General features: G+C 41.5%; 1 pseudogene; it reads left to right on the top strand.

Moving 5' to 3' along the window:
- Positions 1 to 6,254: 6,254 nt before the first annotated feature.
- LOC126621153 (G-type lectin S-receptor-like serine/threonine-protein kinase At4g27290) lies at positions 6,255 to 9,817 on the top strand (annotated as a pseudogene).
- The last annotated feature ends 5,288 nt before the right edge of the window (positions 9,818 to 15,105 follow it).

The following is a 15,105-nucleotide window of genomic DNA, read 5'->3' as shown; positions in this document are numbered from 1 at the left end:
GAACTGTCATATTATAAATCGATTCGTAAAGATGATTTTTCAGCAAAAAAAAATGATATTGTTTAGTCATTGAGCCATATAAAAACATATGGTAGGAATTGACAAAAGTATTACGAACTGTTTATGAGGCATTTTCGTTCTTGAGTGGCCAAACATTGTTCATTTTTAAGGCGAAAAAAATCAACAGAGAAAATATCTAACATATTTTAGTAGTGGCTAGAACAAAGTTTCATCAATTGGAACATTTTCGAAACTGTTTTAAATGAATTCTGAAAAATTTTACAAAACAACAAAAGTTCTATGAAAATAAGTTTTATGACGGTTTTGTTGAATTCCCCAAAACAGATTAAAACCCCCAAATAACAATTATATATAAAAAAGAGGGTTATACTATCTACAAACTCATTTTTACTTCCCACACATTCTTTCAATATTCGCTCCTCAGATGAAGTAAATTGGAGAAAATCAAGGCCAAATATTAACAAAGGTGATTGAAAGATAAAAATAAACATGTGAATAACACTAGCTACCTCTTACATAAATTTCTCCAGTATGAGACACGGAAAGACATGTCCAAGTAGAAGAAATTTATCAGTGTGACCGGCACATGAGGTGGTACACCACGTGTCACTATGTAAATGATGGGATATGTGTGTTAAAAAATTAAGGGAAATTTTATTTGAATACATCTAATCTCTTTCTACACCCAACTTACCATCTTCACCCATATTGTTTTTTATTAAAGAATTAATATCTCTTTAAACCCAAATTTATTACCTAAACTACCCTTTCAAACCCAATTCAAAATGTAAAATTATCTTTACACCCACTCCCTTAATAAAATCACATATCTAATTGAATGTTTTTTATTCAAAAAGGCGTCATTTGCCCCTCTATAATTGCTTATGCTGTATAGGACTAGCATTTCCATGGCTGCTTTTTTTCTTTCTACTGCAACAACCCATCCATGGACTTGGGATCCAAGAGATCATTCCATAAACTTGAATTTGCCAAGAGAATGTTACGCAAGCTTTGTCTACTAATTCCTGGAGTTGGATCTTCAATTCTCTCAACTCCGCTGGTGCCATTCGATAAGGTGCCAAGGAAATAGGATTTGTACCTGGGAGTAAATCGATAGTAAACTCAATTTCCCTCGCAGGGGGCAACCTTGGTAAATCATCCGAAAACACATCAATGAAGTTCCTTACAACTGGCACCTCTTCTGGACGTAAAAAAGGTTCATCATTCACAACTACGTGGGCTAAAAACCTCACACAACCCTTATTCAACAACCTAGTTGCTCGAATAGCAGAAATAATACTATTGGGGATGACATGTCACTCACTCATAAATGTAACTGCTGGAAGTCTTGGCCGATTGAACATCACAATTTTCTCCCAACATGCGACATTCGCTCAGTGCTTAGATAGCCAATCTATTCCCAGAATGATATCAAACTCCGCTAGTTTAAAAGGAATTAAATCAATCTCTAAGTTTTCCCATTCCACAATAACTGGACAATTCCGATATTGCTAGTGAGCACAAAACAATTCATCACGTGGCATTTGAATCAGCCTATCAAAACCTAGTGGCTGAGGTTGAGAATGTATAACCCGAGCAAAAGATGAAGAAACAAAAGATTATGTAGCACCCAAATCAATTAAAACTCTAGCCCAAGTATTACAGACAGGTAACGTACTGGTGATAACTCGAGGATCTTGATCAGCCTCCTGCTGAGTCATGGCGTTTATACGTCCATGAACCTGATATCCCGCATTATTGTTCCGATTGCCACGACCTCTGGAACCACGTCATGCTCTGTTCCCCTGATTACTGTTACCATAAGATGTTCCAGCCTGCTGCTGGGTCGAAAACTGAGCACTCCGGCTGTCATTTCCTCTAAAACTTTGGCTACATCTGCCACCAAACTGCATACCTCTGTTACCCCTGTAGTTCTGATTATTACTGCTACCATAACTTCGACTACTACTGCCATTGCCATCATAGCTCTGTCTGGCACCAAAATTCTGAATTGTCTGATATTCACTGTAGCTTGAGCCAGAGGCAAAATCACCATGTGGTGGTGCTGAAGGACAATCACGAACAAAATGCCCAATGTCACCGCACCTGTGACAAACTACAACAGTTATCCCACGACTCCCTCGATGACGTAACCCACATTGATTACAGACCAGATAACTCGAAGTGAAATGACCGAAAGATCGTCTCACCGACTCGTTGCCTGAGCTTTCACTGGACGACCCTGAACCCCGACATGGTCGTTTAAAGGAAAAAGAATGTTTGGGACCTACAGAAATGGAGGGGCCCACTGATTCTCTGGTACTCCGTGACCGAAATTCCGACTCATCTGATTCTAATTCCGCTGTCTATTTTATCTCTAGGGCTGGCCCAAAATCTGAGGTTAATCCTGCATCTCTATATTCCATTTAGACTGTTCTATACTCAGACTTATCTCGATTACTTCTTCATAAGTTCTAGGTCTCTGAGCAGTTACCAGTGTACGATACTTTTGGTTCAGTGCAAGCATTGCCTGATCCATCTGTGCTTGTGGATTATCATAAGTCCCATCATGATGCCTAGCCAAGTGCCTGAAGGTGCTGTCAAATTCTGTGATGATGAGGTCACCATGTCTGAACTCTAAATACTCCTGCCTCTTTCTCAATCTGTAACCGGGGCTTAGAAAGTAAGTAATAAAACATTTCCTGAAGGCAGCCCATGTCATCCAAGAACCAAGTGGACGAGATTCTTTCGTTGATTTCCACCAATTCCTAGCATTACCCTGAATAAAATAACTTGTCGTGTTTGCCCACTCATTTAGTGGACATTTCATAGCCTCCAGAGTATCCTCCATTTTCTTTAACCACTACTCAACCTCTTCACAATCTCCCACAGATTTCAACTCAGTAACTCCATGACTTCTAGCGATTTCTAAATACGTCCGATTCGGCCTATGATCCGAAAGAGCATTCATTAATGCATATGTAAACTGCTGGATTCCTCCCATTATAAAAGAACGAGGTTGTCGAGGTACATTCCCACCAGGATTAGCCATGATTCTGACAAGGACAACAAGATTTAAAATAGCTGAAATTTACCAAATTGATGGAAAGAAACCCTAACCTTGCTCTTATACCAATCTGACACGTCTCGACCCCGATATTCCCTGAATACCCGGATAGGCACGTGTTGGTCGACACCCAAGGGTGACGAAATCCATTTATTGAATACAAGAGTAATGATTAGGAGGAAATATACATGAATAATCATTAGAATCTAAAGGTAATAAACATAGTTTAAGGAAATGTCTAGAGTGTACATAGTACGTTCTAATTCAAGATCACAAAAGGAAAGATCATTACAAGATATCACACAAATGTATGATAGACTGCTACTAGTAGGGGAATGCCTCGTACGTTGTGTCGTAGTCCTCGTTTCTAAGACCTGAATAGGGGCGCAAAACAAAGGTGAGTGGACCAAGTTCATATATACAATAATAATAAAATAGTTATCAAGATACTAATCCCTACGATTTATATAAAGAAAACTACTAGCATAATAAGTGATAGGTTTACTGAAAACCCTAGCATGCCAAAAACATCTCAAAAGACATATCGCAGAAAAACATCGCGGAAATCAAAATATTAATCGTCTCATAGATCGTCTCGTAAGTGCGGTGTGCTGCCAGTAAGATCACTGAATAAATATAACTCCCGACCCTATGCCAACACCATGATCTATGCTTCCGTAGCCAGAGATTACCAACTTCCGGCCCAATGCCTGCTCCATGTCCCTCAGCACGTAGCAGTAGAGTTGTGCGGATAATGATTAAGAATTTCCCCATTAGCAACTTCATCTAAGCACAAAAAATGTACAATTTATCAAACTACCCAACTATAGAAATTTAAGAAATGGAAATGGGTCTTGGGTTTGGATCCGGATTAGGGTTTAGGTTTAGTTTAAATAGGGTTAGGACTTATTGGGTTTTGGGTTTAGATAGTTTAGAAACAAATGGGTGGTTTGAGCTTAAGCCTAAACCCACACAACACACATACACACACGCCAGCACACACATATGCATGCACATCACACATGCACACATGCACAACACATACACACGTGCACCACATACACGTGCACCACACACATTCACACACACTTAAACACACACTCACACGGCACAACACACACACACATACACATGCACCACACATATTGCACACGCACACACACACGGCACGGTACAACACACACACACACACGGCACAACACACACACACACACGGCACAACACACACACACATCGCAGCCCACACCATACATACACTGTACTGCATACACACTCACGACACTGAACAACAAACAAGAAGGTAATTAATTACCTGGGTTCGAATTCAAAGAGGTTTGTGTACCCACAGCAACAAACTCGCCGGAGTTCGTCCTCGGGGAAGGTATGCATGCACATGAAGCGGATAACAGGGCTGAGATTGAGGGTGAGAGCTCAAAGCTCTCGGGTCTTCAATGGTAGAGCACTCGGAGTTGCTCTGATGTTGCATGCAAAGTTGTAGTCGTGTTCCCTATGTCCCAAAGGTTCAAAGTATCAAGATTTGGGATTAAATTTGTGAAGGAACGAGCACTGGTGGTGGCTGGTTTTGATGGAGCTAGAGAGAGAGTTTCGAGAGTTAGAAGGATAGTGAGGTTGGATGAAGAAGAAGAAAGAGAGTGAAAGAGTAAAAGTACATTTTAATAAAAAAATGTAAAGAAGTGTCTGATAGTGGTGGGTGGGTAGAGAGAGAGAAAAAAAATGTAAAGGAAAAGAGAGAGAGTGGAAGAATTGGTCAAAAGGAAAAAAGAGAGAGAGAGAGAGAGAGATGGCTAGGTCTAAATGAGAATAAAGACTAAATTGATAGACCTAAACATGTTTCAGGAGGAATATAGAAATATAGCTAAAAAAATGTGGGGGTGGGTATAACATATATGCTTAAATTGACAAAAGCAAAGTCAAATATTTGAAGTAAATTTATAATCTTAGATCATGCTAGAAGAAACCCTTCATAAACCAATTAAAGCAGCTGAATCCATATAATAAAATCGCTCTCTGTTGAATTTATATTAAGAATAGAGAGAATAATATTTAATAAACAACTTATTGAATCATATTATTGTTAGTCCATTGTGAGGCTACGCCCACTCCCTTCCCCTTAATGCAGGTAATATCATTTGTTCAAAAAAAAAAATCATTTGACAACTAATTTAATCACATTATTATCCGCGTGCGAAATACCTTTTTTATAACTGGCATTACACTTCTCTTAAGATGTTTTGAGCGTATTTAAAAATAGAGAAAATAATATTTAATGAACAATTGATTGAATTACATTATTATTAGCCTATTGTGATGTACTAATTATTTATATAAAAAAAAACTATAAGAAAAAAATTAATTATTAAAAAAATATTGTTAAAATGATGAAAATGCCCCTACCACATTTGATACATTATTTTGGGTTGCTTTTGAAGTTTTTTATTTGAGAGGCATTTTTGTCCAATTATTTTTTGTGAAGCTTTTGACACCAAAAAATACTATTCAATGGGCCCTTGCCTTTATATGTGTGTGTGTATATATATATATAATATAGATGAGATAGAGAGTCAATTAGAACGTATTGGACAAAAGAGTATTTCCATGTACACTATGTTCTTTTTTTGTTGTTTAATTCTAAGTCGTGTCTTGAGAGTACGGAATAAATTGAGTTTCTCCAGAGTCTAAAAATTGAAGTGCTTTGACTTTGGATTATAGATTGTTGAATCATGTGAGAGGGACACCTACCGAATCACAAGCACAAGAGTATGGACAAAATTTTATCTTTAAGATATTGTATTTATACAAGCCTCAATCTCCAAGTTTGCTAGTTTTTCTAACTTTCTTTATATAATCTTGTGTATTATAGATGTTGTGATTTTCTTTATATGATTAGAATTGTTGTGCTATTGCTTTAACAGTGTATTCAAGTCAAACGTCAAACGTCAAACGTGGGGTTCCTCTCTTCGTCTAATTTTTCCACCAATAATGGCCAAGAGTAAATTGTCACGGGAATTGGATGACCACATATTAATTTAGATATTTTGCTAATGTAAGCTTCCTTTGAGCTGAGGGAATTGGATGATCATTGACCACATATTAATTTAGATATTTTGCTACTGTATGAAAAAACTTAATTGTCATGGGAAATTGTGAGGCCGAGACAAAATCATTCTTGGACGGAGTCCGATGTCTACTTCCGATTGAAAACAATTTCCCTTGAATTTAATGAAAATGCGAAATCACGATATTGCAGTCGAAAATGACTGAACAATGCGAAATCATACATGTAAGAAGGGCGTAGAGGGACAATTTGTCTTCCCATGAATTTAATGAAAAAACCATTGAAAGCTTCAACTAAGATGTGCTTGCTTCTCTTCTACTCTTCTTTGCTGCTCATCTTCGCAGCAGTATTCTCCATAGCTGATGACGGCACAAGTACATTTCAGTCCATTAGAGACGGTGAGACTGTAGTTTCAACTGGGGGAACATTTGAGCTAGGATTTTACAGTCCTGATGCTTCTAATAGACGGTACGTGGGGATATGGTACAAGAAGATTTCTGTTAAAACCATTGTATGGGTTGCCAACAGAGACACACCCCTCACTGATTTGTCTGGCGTTCTGAAGGTCACCAACCCCGGAATACTTGTGCTCAACCACAACATGAGCACAATTTGGTCCTCCAACACATCGAGAACTGCACAGAATCCAATGGCACGTCTTTTGGATTCGGGTAATCTTATCGTGATAGATATGAGTGATGATGACTCTGAGAACCTTCTGTGGCAAAGTTTTGATTACCCTGGCGATACATTCTTACCAGGTATGAAGCTTGGTAGGAACACAGTTACAGGCTTCAATTGGCATCTTAGATCGTCGAAAAGTCCTCAGGATCCTTCTCAAGGAAATCGTACATCTCAACTTGGTCCCAAAGGATATGCAGAATTATTTGTGAGGGAAGGTTCGGTCATTAAATATCGGACTGGACCATGGAATGGAGTAGGGTTCAGTGGAAGCCCTCAGTTCAATCCAAACCCTATATTCACATACATTTTTGTTTCTGAGCCTGATGAAATGTACTACAGTTACAAGCTTCACAACAGCTCAATCTTTTCGAGGGTGGTGTTAACTTCAGATGGACTTGTGCAGCGCGCTACACATGGATTGATAGAACCAAAGGTTGGGTTCTTTACCAATCAGCCAAAATTGATGACTGTGTAAACTATGCATTGTGTGGTGTACATGGTGCATGTAACATTGAAGAGTCCCCGGTTTGTAGTTGTTAGAAAGGATTTACACCAAAGTTCCCGAAAGAATGGGATTTGGTGGATTGGTCTCATGGCTGTGTGAGAAAGACTTCTCTAAATTGCACTGGAGATGTGTTCCAAAAGTACTCGGGGGTGAAATTGCCTAGCACAGAACAATCATGGCATAACAAAAGTATGAACCTCAAGGAATGTGAGATGCTGTGCATGAAGAACTGCTCCTGCACGGCTTATACAAATTTGGATATCCGGGATGGAGGAACTGGGTGCTTGCTGTGGTACGGTGATCTAATTGATATAAGATACACTGCTGAAAACGGGCAAGATATTTATATAAGAATGGCCGCAGCAGAACAAGGTATGTAAAAAACACCTTTTGGTGACCATGCATTTAGTCATAATCATATGCTCGAAACAAAGTCAAGACATAACGAAGTGAAACATTGTACTAATTCTAACAGTTTTAACTTTGAATGTTGACACAATTAGCAATATCTTCTTTTAGAATTGTCTCACAAACTAGAAACTATTAGTTGGATGATAGACATTATACAATTTTTATTTATTTGTTTATTACTCTCCGACTCATAGATTTTATGTCTTCAAAAATATCATTTGTAGATCATGAAGACGATACAAAGATCAACGCTAAATACTCTGAATCCAATGAAAAGAAAATGAGAATCATAATAAGCATTATTGTGTTGTCTACCGGATTGCTGATCCTGGGCCTTTCTCTGTTGTTTTATGTTTGGAAGAAGCAGCACCAAAAATGTGGGAAGTTGGTTGTATTATTGTGCCCCTCTTCTTTCCAAACTACATAGTTCAATTGTATAGGGATTTTTTTTCACTTGTCACTGCGTCTTTGTAGGAAAATTGGGACGCAGCCAAAATGAGGATCTGGAATTACCGTTATTTGACTTGATGACTATAGTTTCTGCAACCAATAACTTTTCAATTGAAAACAAACTTGGTGAAGGCGGTTTCGGATCTGTCTTTAAGGTAAAACTAGATAGTCCTTCATAGTTTCGAAGTTGTATAGATACATGTACTTCTGGTCAGAATATGGAATGATGGATACAAGTAGTGTGCAAACTACAAAATATGAATTTTGGTCATAACATACGCTGATGGATTTTAGGGTACGATGCAAGATGGACAAGAAATCGCAGTGAAAAGGCTTTCAAAAAATTCTAGACAAGGACTCAACGAGTTCAAGAATGAAGTTACACATATTGCCAAACTTCAGCACAGGAATCTAGTAAAACTTCTTGGATGTTGCATTCAAGAAGACGAGATGATACTGATCTACGAGTTCATGCCTAACAAGAGCTTAGACTTCTTTATTTTTGGTTTGACCACTCAAAAACCTTGCATTTAGTTTGATTAGTCCACTTATGCTAGCAACCTAGCATGATGTATTTTTTTGACAATTGTGAATTATGATATTTTGCAAATCAAACAAGAAGGATATTATTAGACTGGGCGAAGCGCTTTGAAATTATTAATGGGATAGCTCGAGGGCTCCTCTATCTTCATCAAGATTCTAGATTGAGAGTTATTCATAGAGATCTCAAAGCAAGTAACATTTTATTAGGCAGTGAATTTAACCCGAAAATCTCAGACTTTGGCCTGGCTAGAAGCTTTGGAGGAATTGAAACGAAAGCAGAAACGAAGAAAGTGGTCGGAACATAGTAAGTATCCTAAAACACAATTGTACAGCTCTTTTTTAACGAATTTTAAAAAACACTAATAGAAACTAGAAAGTCTAGATTCTTTGCGTATAAAAATGTTTTTTGACACATTGATCTACAGCGGTTACATGTCCCCAGAATATGCAATTGATGGTTTCTACTCTATAAAGTCCGACGTCTATAGCTTTGGTGTTCTGGTGCTAGAGATAGTGAGTGGGAGTAGAAATAGAGGATTCTCTCATCCAGACCACAAACTCAACCTTCTTGGACATGTGAGTGTAACAGCATCAAATGTCAAGTTAAAAATTCTTATCGCTCGACTCTACTACTTCTGCTAAGTACACTAGTTTTCGTGTTTTAGGCATGGATGCTACACACAGAAGGCAGGCCTCTCGAACTGCTTGATGCATCGATAGAGGACTCCGTCACTCTGCATGAAGTTGTGAGAATGATTCATGTGGGTCTTTTGTGTGTGCAGAGGAATCCAGAAGACAAGCCGAGCATGTCAGCCGCAGTTCTAATGTTGGGTAGTGAAGGTGCATTGCCCCCACCTCTAAAACCTGGTTTTTACAGTGAAAGGGATATGAGTGAACTCGAAGTCGGTCATTCTTCTAAAGCATGCTCAGCTAATGAAGTCACTATTTCACTAGTCGAGGCTCGATAAAATTTTGGAAATAATTTTCGTACACATTTTCGTCTTTATTTTGTCTCTTGATTTTCCTATAACTTCTTCAATCGGGAGGCAATGTTATATAAGTTGTTTGTACCATACTTGACCAATCCCGAAACTACCGAGCACCGGCCAACGCTATACTGTCAAGGACCCAGAAGAGTTCCCCTCCGACCAGGAGGCCAATCACTACTCGACACGTGTCAAGATTAGAAGCCAATCAGAGCGCAGCACGTGTCGACATCAAGAACCAATCATAACATGACACATGTCAATGTGACAAAGCTACAAGTTTTTCTATAAATAGGGGTCATTCCCCCATAATATGGGCTAATGCCATTTTGTGTTAAATCATTCACAAGAACTCACTAAATTGAGAGCTTGATCCTTTGTACTTGTGTAAGCCCTTCACTACTAATAAGAACTCCTCTACTCCGTGGACGTAGCCAATCTGGGTGAACCACGTACATCCTGTGTTTGCTTCTCTGTCTCTATTCATTTACGTACTTATCCTCACTAGTGACCGAAGCAACCAAGCGAAGGTCATAAAACCTGACACTTTCTGTTGTACCAAAGTCTTCGCTGATTTTGTGCATCAACATTTGGCGCCGTCTGTGGGAAACGACACTTATTCCTACTCTCTTCAGCTGTGTCAAGCTGGTTTCTATCATTCGTACACTTTCTTTTGATCAGGCATCCCTCTCCAGCATGGGAAGCGAAGGAAGCCACAGCACACAGAATGACACCCCCCTTGCACATAGTGCGAAACAACGAAAGAAGGAAGGAAAACGAGTTCTTCTTCAAGCTAAAGTCGATGAGTTGGAAGCTCATAACAACAAGATAGCAATGAGGAATGAGGTCCTCCAGGAGCAATATGAGAAGCTCTTCGAGACACTCCACGAAGCTAGGCAAGCTCAGACACGCGAGCTTGTTGCCCCCGTGGAAGTCAACCATCAACTGGGTGCCCTCCAACATGGAGGGTCACATGCATTCGACATAGATATCCCTGATAGGGAACATATTACCCCTCGAATTGATAATCAACATGAGGCTTCTCTTAACCCAGTTGCTTCGACCCGAACCATGAGAAGTGGAGGGAGACACCTCTTTGCTGAAGGGGCAGAAGGATCGAAAGCCGTCTTTCGCGATTGTCGGGATTTCCTGAAGCAACGTCGAGAGAATTCCATCCATATAAGCTCAAAGATTAATGACCCAAGGATTTCTGAGAGACTCGGTCCCCTGCCACGGCCCAAGCCGGCCACCAATTTGGGGAAGGGGCAACAAGTCCTAGAGAGACATGAGGGTACAGGGGACTTAGAGGTGTTCCGACAGACATACCCTGGAAGCCAGTACAGCGAGTCCAGGGAAAAATCACATGCCCTTGATCAAACCTTCCTAATTCCAATAGGAGATGGAGATTTACGAAAGAAAGCTCCAGTGACACATAACTCCGCTCAGGACCCCCTTGTCCTACAACTTCTTGAGGAAGTAAACAAGTTGAAGGCTGAACGTCAGGCTGAAATACCTGACTGGAACCAACCCAGGCCTGGCCCTCTTACAAGGAGGATCCTCAACACCCCCCTTCAAGCAAAGACAAAACAAAAGCTTGGCTTGCAACTTTATACTGGAAAAGAGGACCCGATTGAGCACCTTAACCTCTTTGAGTCCACCATGGCATACCGGATGCACACCGACGAAGAGCGATGTCTTCTCTTCCCCTCCACCCTCTCTGGTGGAGCTCTAAATTGGTATTGTCGTCTTACACCTGAGACGGTAGACTCATTTGAGGAATTGAGGAAACTATTTGTTTCCCAACACATTTTCCAAACCGATCGCTTGCACTCTGCAGATGACTTGTACACTATCCGCCAGAAGCCAGACGAGTCATTACGTATGTATGCTGGCCGCTTCAGCCATGAATACTCCCGGTGTGCCGAGGCAGACGACAAGACTGCCCTCAAAGCCTTCACGGCAGGCCTACGTGATTGTTTCTTTAAATACATGATCAATGCCAATACTTGGAAGACTTACTCTGAGGTGATGGCGCAGGCTTATAACCATGCCTCCGCCGAGGCAAAGACATATCAGGAGAAACCCCCTACAACCATCCTTTATCAACAAGTGGGAGGTGGAAGCCAGACTCACCTAAATGAGAAGACCTCGACTTTCCAAACAGCAGTGGCACCTCCCCATGCCTTGCATAATGCTTCACCGAATCAACAGACATATCAATTTCAAGGCAAGAGGAAGGATTTCCATCCTCACCACTCTCCTTCCAGTAAAAAGAGTAAGGGACACTATCCCGATAACCAAGGGTATCGCCACAATAACGCTCGCCCCCAGGCAGTCAATGCAGTGGGTCAAACCCGCGTCAAGATACCCCCTACCCCAAGGTATGAGACATACACGCCCTTGAATGCCACATGCGCGGCCATTTACCCCAGCATAGCTCACCTGATACCAAAGCCAAAGCCGAGGCATCCAGATTACACGCCCCCGAATAACGCGGGCATGTTTTGTTGCTACCATGAGCATAACGGCCATGATAGCGAGAAATGTATCATCCTCCGTGATCGTATTGAAGCTTTGGCACGAGAAGGAAAAATTGATCAATTCCTTCTTCACCCTCAAAGGGATAACCGTAACCAACGCCAGGTGAATGTCATATATTCCATAAGCGGCGGCACACCCATATCTGAATCTTCCAATAGGGCCATGAAAAACAGTGGACGAATTCTGAGGCCTGGTCACCGAGTGTTTCACGTGGAAGACATCAGGGGAGGGAAGTATCAAAAGCCTAACTAGGATCCAATATGTTTCTACCCTGAGGAAGAAAGAGGCATCATCTACCCTCATAACGACCCATTGATCGTGGAGGCTCACATAGCCAACTTTGATGTTCGACGAATCCTCGTAGACACAGGGGCTTCGGTCAATATCATGTTTGCCGAAGCTTTCAGGGCACTCAGTGTAGCTGAACACTTGCTCGATCGCTCGATTTCTCCTCTGATAAGCTTCTCCGGTGATATCGTGCAACCCTTAGGGAGCATACATTTACCCTTTACTATTGGTACAGGCCCTTACACGGCTACCATTACCACTAACTTCCTAGTGGTTGACTGCCCAACGGCATACAATGTCATCTTTGGGCGCACAGGCATCAATGATCTCAAGGCTATGGTATCCACGCATATGCTGTTGATGAAATTTCCAACCCCCCATGGCAACGGCTACATCAGAGGAGATCAGCTTAGTGCACGATCATGTTACAACACTTCAGTTAAGCAACAACACTTGCCCGGACCCAAGGAAACCCTGTCTGTACATAACCAAGTCACAAAGACCAGCCTAGATGAAGCGAACTTGGATCTTCCTGATAGCAACAATCAACCCGATGATCCTCGAGATGACTCTTTCACCCAGCAAGCCCAACCTGCTGAAGAGTTGGAGAAGGTACCTATCTCAAGAGATCATCCAGACCGCATGGTGAATATTGGCACCACATTGTCACCACCCCTTCGGTTAGCATTGATATCTTTTTTGAAAGAGAACACTGAAGTCTTCGCCTGGTCATACGAGGACATGCCAGGCATCTCTCCCGATGTCATCTGTCATCGTTTGAGTATTGACCCCAAGATCAAGCCGGTGAGACAGAAGCGAAGATCTTATGACGCTGAACGATACGAGGCAATGAAAGCAGAAGTTGAAAAACTCAAAGGCATAGGCTTTGTCCGCGAAGTCAATTACCCGACATGGGTAGCAAATGTGGTCCTTGTTAGGAAAAATCCGACCAAAGAAAGTCTTTCGCTTCAAAAGGTCTTGTGGAGGATGTGTGTTGACTACACCGACCTAAACAAAGGGTGTCCGAAAGATAGTTTCCCTCTTCCTCTTATTGACAGGCTTATAGACTCTACGGCAGGGTGTGAGCTCTTGAGCTTTATGGACGCTTATTCAGGATACAACCAAATCCTCATGAACCCCTCAGACCAAGAACACACGGCCTTCACTACTGACAGGGGACTATATTGCTATAAAGTCATGCCTTTCGGCCTAAAGAATGCAGGAGCAACTTATCAGAGACTGGTCAATTCAATGTTCGCCGAACAAATTGGGAAGAACATGGAAGTTTACGTTGATGATATGCTAGTCAAAAGCAAACATGCTGACCAACACATCACCAACCTATCTGAAATTTTCACCATTCTAAAGAGGTATCGAATGAGGTTGAACCCCAACAAATGTGCCTTCGGCGTGGGCTCTGGCAAATTCTTAGGCTTCATGATTAGCCAACGAGGCATTGAAGCTAACCCTGAAAAGATCAAAGCAATCCTCGACATGAAAGAGCCAATAACTTCAAAAGACATCCAAAGCCTTACTGGCAAGGTGGCAGCCTTAACCAGATTCATCTCTAAGGCCACAGACAGATGTGCTCCTTTCTTCAAAGCACTCAAGGGAAATAAGAAGTACATTACATGGATGGAGGAATGTGCCAAGGCATTCAGGAACCTCAAAGAGTACATGAGTAAAGCCCCTCTGCTCTCCAAACCAGAAGTTGGTGACACTCTCATCATCTATCTATCGGTTTCGGCTTCAGCAGTCAGTTCTGTTCTTATTCGAATGGACAGTGGTGTCGAACGGCCCGTCTACTACGCTAGCAAGGCCCTACAAGATGCGGAGACACGATACTCCAACATTGAGAAATTAGCTCTAGCATTGGTCATGTCTGCTCGGAAACTTCGCCCTTATTTCCAAGCACACGCCATCATCGTGCTTACCAATCACCCTCTTCGACAGATACTCCAGAGTCCTGACACGTCTGGACGAATGATCAAATGGGCGATAGCATTGGGTGAGTTTGACATCTCCTACCAACCAAAACCAGCCGAAAAAGGCCAAGCAGTAGCAGATTTCATCGCCGACTTCACATATCCTGTTGACATTGCTTCTACACCTGAAGCAGTAGCTTCATTGCCATCGGAAGCTCAGAAGGTAGAATCAACGACCTCAGCATGGAGTTTGTATGTTGATGGCTCATCCAACCAACAGGGCTGTGGAGCGGGACTAGTCTTGACTACGCCCGACAAAGTAGCAATGGAGTATGCTCTTCGTTTCAAATTCAAGGCATCAAACAATGAGGCCGAGTATGAAGCCCTTCTAGCAGGATTACGTTTGGCCAAACACCTCGGGGTTAAACAAATTGATATTTTCAGTGACTCCCAATTAGTGGTCAACCAGGTTACCAACAACTTTGATGCTAAGGACAGCTCCATGGCAGCATATCTTGCGCAAACACAACTTTTGCTCAAGCACTTCCACTACCAGATCACCCAAGTTCCTCGAGCGGCAAACAGTCATGCAGACGCCCTGGCTCGCC

This window comes from Malus sylvestris, chromosome 5, assembly GCF_916048215.2.
Source record: "Malus sylvestris chromosome 5, drMalSylv7.2, whole genome shotgun sequence".
Taxonomy (NCBI): Eukaryota; Viridiplantae; Streptophyta; class Magnoliopsida; order Rosales; family Rosaceae; genus Malus; species Malus sylvestris.
The sequence above is the reverse complement of the archived record's forward strand: the minus strand, read 5'-3'. Positions and strand labels throughout refer to the sequence as shown.